The sequence below is a fragment of the Galeopterus variegatus genome, unplaced genomic scaffold (assembly GCF_000696425.1).
Source record: "Galeopterus variegatus unplaced genomic scaffold, G_variegatus-3.0.2 Scaffold9814, whole genome shotgun sequence".
NCBI lineage: Eukaryota > Metazoa > Chordata > Mammalia > Dermoptera > Cynocephalidae > Galeopterus > Galeopterus variegatus.
Window position 1 is genome coordinate 28,339 of NW_007735925.1, and position 10,884 is coordinate 39,222.

General features: G+C 38.3%; 1 pseudogene; it reads right to left on the reverse strand.

Annotated features, from left to right (window-relative positions):
* Positions 1 to 6,700: 6,700 nt before the first annotated feature.
* LOC103609582 overlaps positions 6,701 to 10,884 on the reverse strand; it is a 28,686-nt pseudogene continuing 24,502 nt past the window's right edge.

Genomic DNA, 10,884 nt, shown 5'->3' on the forward strand with positions numbered 1-10,884 from the left:
AGATTTTTCACTAAACATGATAGGGACCATTAATTTGGAGCCTGAGTGGTAGGACAGCCTCGGAGATGAGAATCCCCTTACTTTATTAAGAGATTCTTTCAAACCTTCACTGAACAGAGCCCATTCACTTGCAGCTTGTGCTGCCTTACATTGAATTCTACTTTAGAGCAAATATCTGTGTTGGGGCTGGCTGCTTAGCTCACTTTATTGGAGCATGGTGCTGATAACACCAAGGTGAAGGGTTCAGATCCCTGTACTGGCCAGCCACCAAAAACAAACAAACAAACAAACAAACAAACAAACAAACAAACTTGTGTTAATGCAAGATCCTGTGATACGCTATAAGCTAGCATAAATCTTATCCTTGGAGAACACACCACTATATTAGCCAATTTGGACTTACACAGCAGAGGGCAGAATTTGGCTGGGAGTAATTAACTTGCAATTAGTCAGCTCAGGATGTGTGAGCATGAATGCACATGTGCAAATATTCTTCCCTTCAAACATCATCCCAAGCCTTCTGTGCAGATAACTCTGCTCTGGCTGTGAAGAAGAGAAAAGATGAACTCTCAGAATTTCCATGTCATTGTTTTTTCTTACTCTCAAAGTAACTTTTTTTTTTCAGAAATCAAATCCAGTTTTATTTACTCTTATTTTTGAAACTGGATAGTCATGTTGAAACCCCTGTTTCTTAGAGAATTTGCTGTTTTCGCAAAGCAAAGGAGCTGTGGATCCCTGATTGTTTTGTAAAGAAGAGTCCCCAAGATACCTCAGTCTTTAGCACAGGCAGCTTACCTGATTACTTGCCATTAAAGCTAATGTAAGACAAATACTTATCCTGTGAGGAGAGTGCCTGTAACTTTAATAACACCCAAGGGAGTATGTATGACCTCACACCTCCAACCCAGACATTGTTTAACCAAACCCCACAACTTGTGAATTTCAATTATTTGCTCAGAGGGGCCTTTAGTAATTGCCTGGTGTAAGCCTGCCTTTAGGATGCAAAGCAGAAGACAATGAAAATGCTACCCTGGCGAATTAGGGCAGCAGCACTTAAACATATAAATTAACTAGGCCTCTTTTCACAGCTCTCCCTTTCTATTCTGAGAGGTTTCAGTCTGGTGACATCAAAGACAGGATTATGGGAGAAGATAAAAACTTGATCTAATGTCCATGTTTGAAGTCATGAAAGTCCTCCTCTCCCCATGGCAAAATAACCCTCTTCATAACACACACACACACAAAAACCAGGGTCCAGGTGCAGAGGGGGTGGGGGCGGGCTGAGGATGGGAGGAGGCTGCAAGAAGGCCCTGGCTCCCCGAGGCTGTAGGAATAACCGGGGGTTACAGTCCTGCATAGTCAAACGTGCTAATGGATTGTTTGTTGGCTCGGGCTGGCTTTGTTCTGCAAATTGATATGTTAAGTATTTCTTTTAAGCCTGTGTGATGTTGGGATGGTTCTTTAATGAGATTTTAACTAGGTTTCCCTTACTATCAGCAAAGAGAGGAACAGATTTTTTTTTTTAATATGAAAGGAGAGTGATCTCTAACTTCAACACCATTAATAAATATTTCATTTCATGTTATTTGTTAATCAGATTTCTTGCCCGTTACAAACTATAGTATTCGTGTCAACTCCATGCCAATGGTCTATGAGGCATATGCATTCACATTAAAGTGATAGGCCTAAAATTTTTCCCAATAAAGAGTCTCAGGGGCAGGGGTGGGGCTGGGGTGTGTGGCAAAAGTTTTCAGGAGAAAATATACTATAATTTGAAGGTATGTCCTTTGGAATTCACAGAAATTGTTTGGGATGAATGCAAACCTACCTTGGGCCTTTAAAAAGATGTTCAGCTGCACTGCCTGGCATTATAGCCAGGAAGATTTATTTTCAAAACTCTACCAGCTACAGGTCCATGACTTTTAAAGTCTTTAGTCCTTTAAGCACTAAATCAGCATTCAAGTGGCTGGTTAATCTCCCAAGGGCCAAAATGAAGTGCTCTGGCCTAGATTATAACAGACTGACTGTTAGAAAACTCTTTCTGTACTGACAAACCTGGTGAGCACGGAGCTTAAACAGAGGCTTTAGACAAAAATTGCTGTTATTGGAGTACCCCTCACTTTCTCCTTTTCTCATATTTTATAGACTCATGCAGACTTGAATCAACCTCCCCCCGCCCCAATCTTTTATTGTGGGTAGATAGTAGCAAGTATTACAATTTTGTCTGATAACTTAGTTGTTCAGGTTCAACAACTCTTAGTACCTCTCTGTATTCTCAGCCTTTTTGGCTGGGGATCTCAGAGCATCTTCGTCATTGCTTCCTATACTATTGCATGTCTATATCACTGGACTGTTCAAAGGGAGAGGGCAGCAAACTCATGGCAGTCCCTCACATCGAGTGATGCATTCCATTGTGAACAATGGCTATGCCCAACAGCTGAGGAGGTCTTTAATCTCCTTGTATTTATCCAAGTTGATGGAAAAATTAAACCTCCTAGTTTAAACAAAGGGTGAGTCCTTGCTACGTGGCAGTCGGTGTAGATCTCACCCTTTTCTTGAAAAGTCAGATTCTAAGAAGACCTGAAGAAGCCCAATGGTTTAGAGGTCTGATCAGCCCCAGATGACTTATACCAACCTCAGTTTTACCTCTTTACACATTCCCTCAGTCTTATGCTTATATATTTACATTAAAAGATATTTGCTTAAATGTGATAAAGGTCATTTATTTATTCTGTTGAAGAAAATGTGTCAGCCTCCTGATTTCTACTTTCAAAGACACTTAAGAAAGTTAGCACGTCAAGGGTTTGGAAACTCATGGAAACAAGTTACAAAAATGGTCTACAACAAGTTTTCAGAGTATGTCATATACTGGAAACTGGTAAAATAGGCTCGTCTCTAAGAAATATTCAGTCAAGAAACTATCCTTTCTGTTGCTTGTGAAATTCATAGATTTCCAATTTTCATCTTCAAAATCTTTTCTGTTTTGGACTGACCTGCCAAGGTACAACCCAACCTGTATAATTTCTATCCCTTTTCCTCAAAAACCCTCCATAGCTAGTATAATATATGAATCACTCCACCTTGAGTGCTGACTACTATCTGATGACCTCAGGTAAAGGCTCTGCCTCTGTAAACAGCTGTGGCAGGAGCCCCCAGGCTGTGACATTTGCCTGAATAGCCCACTGCCCAGCAGACCCTGTGGCAGGCTTCTTTACTGATGACTCACACCAGCATACACACTCTCATAACATTTCTTCTAGCCCTGGCACTTGCTCTTTGGTAATCAGTGGAAACACCAAGAGAAGATGCATCATGGGTTCTCCATGTTTCCTAAATAATTAGTACANGATCGCAACCCTCGGGGTCGCTCCCGCACCTCGCTCAGCCAGTGAGCGGGAACCGGTCTGTATGTGGGATCCAAACCCTCGGGCGGGAGCACCACTGTGCTTCCCAAGCAGCTCACTTATCCAGTGCACCACCGGGCCGGCCCTTTCCACGAACTTTTTGAAGTACCTTTGCACATATGGCCTGACAGAGGCTCCACACCGAAATTCATGTCAGGGAATGACTCGGGTTAGCCGTGGAAAGGAGATTTGAGACCTAGAAGGTTACTGCTTGTCTAGTGATAGATCTTATTCCCCCCAAAAGAGACAAGATTCAGTGACTATGTTTTAATTCTAAGGCCCCAAGCAAAAGGTTCAGAAAGGGACATTTTAGCCTTTGCTAATTGTAAATTAATCAGCTCTCCTGTGGTGAGAAGACCTCCTTATTTTTGCAACCACCCACCCCTCCCTGTGGTTATGCCTAGGACAAGAATGAGACATTTTATAAAACTCAGAGAAGCTCTTAAAGAGTATGATATGGTTACTTAGTGATGAATAGAACACTGGCATAATTATGATCTGGAAAGTTCTCAGGGATGATTAATACTTTCTCAGTTATTGGGTGGGATGGTTGTGTGAAACAGTAGTCAAGAGGACAGGCTCTGGAGTTAGACTGCTCTGGTTCAATGCTGGACACCACTGCTGAGTTACTGTGGGGAAAGGGAGCTGTCTAACCTATTTTCTGTACATGTAAATGAAGACAGTGACAGCACCTATGTCAGAGCGTGTGAGAATGAAGGATAAATAATGCAGGCAGCGTTATTAGCACAGCCCCTAAAGAGTAAGTCCCCAAATGTGAATTATTATTGTTATAATTCTTACCAAAGCAATTGAAAGGTAGACTTCTGAGGGGTCTTCAAAACATCAGTGGGCAGGAAGTAAATTGTGGCCACTCAGTAACTTTGAGCAAGTTTACTGTGAATTTAAGTATTTCCATAAGCTTCCTGAGAGTTCTTTCAGCACAGACTTTGTACCATCTGTGCGACAACAACCCGAACATCCTTTACTGCTATACGACAGTGACACTGTTTTACCAGCTTGGTGTCTGCAGACTAAACGTTAACACCTTCTCAGTGGGAACTATTTTAGTGTTCTTCCCTGGCAGGTGGCAAAACGTAAAACCATTGCTAAACTAACGAACTGGTTGTTGGAAAATAACAAATTTCCTTAAAGACATTTAAGAAAAAAAATTTCTTGCCTGAGAGAGCTTATTTCAAATACTTTGGTGTTGCTGGCAGTTGATTTGGCTTTTTGTACCATGATTTCACTGATTACACACCAAGCACTCAGACACCACTTTTGCCTCTGAACGCTTCTACACACACACACACACACACACACACACACACACACACACACACACACGAGTTGTAAGTGGTAATTGACACCCCTATATTTCTGAGACTGGTGAAGTTTTGGGGGGAAGTGAGAATCAGTCAGAATTTTTGTCTTAAGGGTTTTCTTGAAATGTGAGACCCACCCACACTTGACCATTAGCCTTAAACGTCTGANGGTAGACTTCTGAGGGGTCTTCAAAACATCAGTGGGCAGGAAGTAAATTGTGGCCACTCAGCAACTTTGAGCAAGTTTACTGTGAATTTAAGTATTTCCATAAGCTTCCTGAGAGTTCTTTCAGCACAGACTTTGTACCATCTGTGCAACAATGACCCGAACATCCTTTACTGCTATACGACAGTGACACTGTTTTACCAGCTTGCTGTCTGCAGACTAAACGTTAACACCTTCTCAGTGGGAACTATTTTAGTGTTCTTCCCTGGCAGGTGGCAAAACGTAAAACCATTGCTAAACTAACGAACTGGTTGTTGGAAAATAACAAATTTCCTTAAAGACATTTAAGAAAAAAAATTTCTTGCCTGAGAGAGCTTATTTCAAATACTTTGGTGTTGCTGGCAGTTGATTTGGCTTTTTGTACGATGGTTTCACTGATTACACACCAAGCACTCAGACACCACACACACACGCACACACACACACACGCACACACACGAGTTGTAAGTGGTAATTGACACCCCTATATTTCTGAGACTGGTGAAGTTTTTGGGGGAAGTGAGAATCAGTCAGAATTTTTGTTTTAAGGGTTTTCTTGAAATGTGAGACCCACCCACACTTGACCATTAGCCTTAAACGTCTGAAGATGTCTTTGATAGATGATAAAATCTATAGACATCAAAGGTGGTATAAAACCTTTCCTTGTTAGTTGTGTAAGAACTTAACACTTTAATGCAGAACAACCTCTTACGGAAAGTTTTGTGCGACCAAGAATGGCCAGTCTGTGATCCCCAGATTGAGAAGACCTGAGTATAAATATGAAGCAAGTAGGACAACCTCTCTGTAACTCCTCCCTAAAGAAGGGTTATATGTGACAGAAACAGCAAGAAAGCTGCTTTCTTTTTTTAATTGTGAAGAACACTAACATCAATGCAATAAAATCGCTATAAAACAAGCTGCTAGGCTTGTGCAAAACACCCATTATTATCAACACTTACAGGTTGAGAGTCAGGATTATCTCAAGTGCCCTGCATTAAGCAAGTGATTTTTTTTTTTTTTTGGTGGCTTGACCTTGGTGTTACGAGGCTGTGTTCTAACCAGCTGAGCTAACCGGCCAGCCCCAACCAAGTGATTTTTGTATTGGTATCAAATAGTATCATTCAAAAGCTAGTTGTATATAATATTTACATACAACTTTCTGTCATCTGCCTTTCACATCACAATTAGAAGGCTGCTGGTAACTCTTCTACTCCAAGGAGAGAAATGAAAATTATAAATGAGTCCATTAAATAATGGTTCTGGCCATGAGTCCTGTAACACCTATTTCAAAGTAGATACAGACAATGCCTAAGACTACATCTTTAAACTTATTTTTGAGGATGCTCTTGTTCATCTGGAGTCATAAGAAACTTGACCATATTAGATTTGGAAGCCTTGTGTTTCAAACCAGGATGAGCCAGGCCGATTTCCCTTCATCTGAGCAACTGAAGGATAAAAGCCTTAGGATTGACAAAAACTTTACTTTTTTTCAAAAAAAAAAGAAAAAGAAAAAGAAAAACCTATAAAAGGCCAATAAGCAGTGCAATAAGATACCCGTGTCTTTATTTTTTTTCAAAAGAAAAAGAAAAAGAAAAACCTATAAAAGGCCAATAAGCAGTGCAATAAGATACCCGTGTCCTAAATTTTTCTTTCTATATCTCTACTATACCTGACACAAATACTGTACTTTTAAAAATTCTGCCAACTCAAGCCCGGAACTCTGTTTTCTAGTACTTTTCTAGTACAAAACTGTGTCCTTTGTTCTCAAACTACTGCTGGGTTCTGTGAATTGTAGCTAAAATCAAGTCTCTGGTAGTTTAAAAGCGGCAGCAAGGGAACTCAGCTGAATCTTTTCATTGGAGTCAACAGAAAGTCTGTACTCAATGTCTGCTATTTTGGTCACTAAATGTATTTGAATATATGATGAAAAGTCAATTCTATGTACAAATAAGAATGCCAATCTTTTCAGTTTCCAACTCCATAATATTTCTATAGGCTGTGGTGAGGTCTGGATTCAACATGTAGTCCAGAATGTTGACAAAATCAGACTTAAGGGGGTGTCCTGTACATATGTACACAGTCCCCCCTGTCCCTCTCCCCCAAACAATGTAGTGCTCTGCAAGATATTCCAGACCTTCACACATCTCCTCTGAAGAGTTAAAAGTGCTTCCAATACACTGTATGTCAATTCTCTCTCTTCTTTTGTGGCATGTTTCATGTGGGGAACCATGAGTTCAGGAGTCAAAGAACTAACCTGGAATCTCATACATCAGGCAGGATGGCAATGCAGGAATGATCTTTGACAGATAGTTACAGATGAAATAGAATATGGTGTTCTCAATAAATTTCTCAGTCACTCTATCTCAGGCATTCTGAGCATCTTGAGTCTTGGCATTAGCTTTTAACTTTCAGCCCTTCCTAGACATTGTCTTGTGTTGGCAAAGCTCAAGATGGTTCCTGAATGATATCTATTCCTCCAAAAGCAAGGTGCTGATTTTTAAAATTATTTTTGTACAGTTGCTTAGCACAGCTACATAGTGGTTAGTCTTTCCTATCTCTGCAGGGCCACAAAGAAGCAGATGTGGCAATTGATCATCACTGAATTTTTGAATGGTTCTAACGATGTTCTGATTAGAAATACGGCTGATATTTTTCAACTCATGCCATGTTCCTACTTTTGTCTGCCATGGGGATGACCAGGACTGAGTGGCTCCAGGGGATTTTTTTTATGCTCTCATCTGCACAGCTGCTAATATAGTGTTATTATATATTTAGGAATTCATATTATTTATAGTATAAGTAGTTCACAATCATTGTAAGAAAAATTAAGTGATATTGATAAGCAAATGAAAAATACCTCTCCTGAAAGCCTACCATCCAGAGATTGCCATTGCAGACATTTTGGTATATATCCTTCCAAATATTTCTAAATCTTTACCTTCTTTTTCTACCAAAATATCATAAATATCTATAAAAACATAAATGTGCACAATGATTTTCATGGCTATCTAACATTCCCTTGACTCACAATCGAATACTTAATAATTAAAACTTATTGGAGTTAATAGTCATGTGTCTGATCAAACAATATGTAGCTGTTCATCTTGATGAAGGAGATTACTGTGCCTTCAGAACTGCCACTACTTTCTGGTGATCACCTTTCAAATATTTATCACCATTCCTGCGTATTCATCAGGATCCAGTGAAAAGGGCACTCCAGAGTTTGGCTCCAAAAACTTTTGTCAAAATAGAACATAAATTAAAGTATCCTATTAAATTATCCTAGGGTTAGTCATTTATTCTATTTTTTCATCTTGAGTTATGCCCTGCTAAGTTGTCCAGGGTAGCTCACTGGGGAAATTACATGAGCACAACATTAGAGCTTAGCTCAAATAATACAATGTCAACAATAAAAATATCCCCAAGTTTGAACATTATTAGGTTCTGACAAATAAATTTTTAAAAAACAGCAATAAAATGTTCTCTTGTTGCCAAAAAGAAATATAAATGATGTCACATACTCGAAGTTCTCTCACTTCTGCTGAAAAGTCTAAATATCTCCTATTTCTATTCTCAAGTTCAAATCACTATTTACACACTAAGCCTTCATTGAGTCCCATTTTTTGCCAAAGTTCAATAAGACATCTAAGGACATCACTGTTACCCTGAGTTATTATTATTCTTTATAATTTTGTCATTTTGAAAGTGAAAAGCCACATATATTGATTGGATCTCTTTGAAAAGCAAATTATAATATACATTAGGAAACATAAAATGTTTGCACCTTTTGTCTCAATTATCCTACTTTTGGAATTCTATCCCAAGAAAATAATAATAGCAACTAAATTTTAGAGAATTCTTACTATGTGCCATGCACCTTTCTAAGTGCTTTATATATATGGATGTATTTTACACTAAATGTTTAGAATATTTAACCCATTTTTAAAAAATTAGAAAAAGAACCTAAATAGCCAGCGATGTGGGATTCATTAGAGTAGATGATGGAATATCATCTGGGTACAATATTTTACAGTAGGAATGATGGCTGTATTAGTTTCTTATTGTTGCTGTAAAAAATTACCACAAACTTAGTGGCTTAAAACAATACAAATTCATTACCTTATACTTCTGTATGTTAGAAGTCTGACGTGAGTTTCATTGGGCTAAAATCAAGATCTGGAATTTCAAGGAGACTGTTTCTTTGTCTTTTCCAGCTACTTCCACTCCTTGGGTCATGACCCCCTTCCTTCATCTTCAGTGCCAGCAATGTTGCATCTCTCTGACCATTCATCTGTAGTCACATCTTTCTCTGACCATAGCTGGGAAAGGTTAACCACTTTTAAGGACTCATATAATTAGATAATACAGGATAATATCCCCATCTCAAGGTCCTTAACTTAATTACATTCTGCAAAGTTCCTTTTGCCACATAAGGTAACATATATACAGGTACTGGGAATTAGGACATGAACATCTTGTGAGGACCATTATTCTCCCCATCTCAAGGTCCTTAACTTAATTACATTCTGCAAAGTCCCTTTTGCCACGTAAGGTAACATATATACAGGTACTGGGAATTAGGACATGAACATCTTGTGAGGACCATTATTCTGCCTACCACAATGACTATGAAGATTATGTAGCAGTAGCAAACAAAATGTTTCTTGTGTAATGTTCAGAGGAAATATATATGGATATATAAATTATTATCATTATTATTACTACATAAGGATAACTACTTTTATGAGATAAATACACAGTAAAAGTAAGACCAGAAGAAAATATACCAAATACTAAGGTAATTTTTATTAGATTAGGAGAGGATTTTAAAAACATATTGTGTTTACCATGCTAACACTAATCAAAAGAAATCTGCCACAGCTATATTAATTTCAGTAACAGCAAACTTTGGAGCAAGAAGAATGACCAGGGATAAAGAAGAGCATTACATAGTGGTAAAGGGGTCAATTCTCCAAGAGATATAACAATCCTTAGTATATATGCACCTAACAACAGAGCATCAAAATATATGAGGCAAAAACTAATAGAACTACAAGGAGAAATAGAAATAACCATCCATGTGCAGGTATTTCTGAGTATATAAAATTTCAGGTTATTTGGATAAATACCAAGGAGTGTGATTGCTGGATCATATGGTAAGAGTATGTTTAGTTTTAAAAGAAATTGCCAAAATGTCTTCCAATGTGGCTGTACCATTTTGTATTCCCACAGACAAATGAATTCTGTTTCCTGAATTCCTGTTGCTCCTCATCCTCTCCAGCATTTGGTAGTGACAATGTTTTGGATTTTGGCTATTTTAATAGGTTGGTCATGGTATCTTATCGTTTAATTTGCACTTTCCTAATGACATGATGTTGAACATCTTTTCACATGGTTATTTGCCATCTGTATACCTTCTTTGGTAAAGTATCTATTCAGATCTTTTGCCCATTTTTAATGGGTTGTTTGTTTTCTTATTAAGTTTTAAGAGTTCTTTGTATATTTTTGGAAAGCAGTTATTCATCAGATATATCTTTGGCAAATATTTTCCCCAGTCTGTGGCTTGCCTTCTTGTTCTTTTGACAGAGGCTTTCATAGAGCAGAAATTTTTGATTTTGATAAAGTTCAACATATCAATTATTCCTTTCATGGATTGTTCTTTTGGTCGGTGGTATATCTAAAAAGTCATTGCCAAATCCAAGGTCATTGAAATTTTTCTCCTGTGTTATTTTCTAAAAGTTTTATTGTTTTGTATTTTCCATTTAGGTCTATGATCTATTTGAGCTATTTTTTTGTGAAGAGTGCAAGGTGTATTAAGGGTGTGTCTTAGTTTGTTTCTGTTGCTTATAACAAATATCTGAAACTGGGTGATTTATAAAGAAAACAAAATTTACTGCATACAGTTTCAGAGGCTGGGAAATCCAAAGTCCAGGGAACACATCTGGTGAGGGTC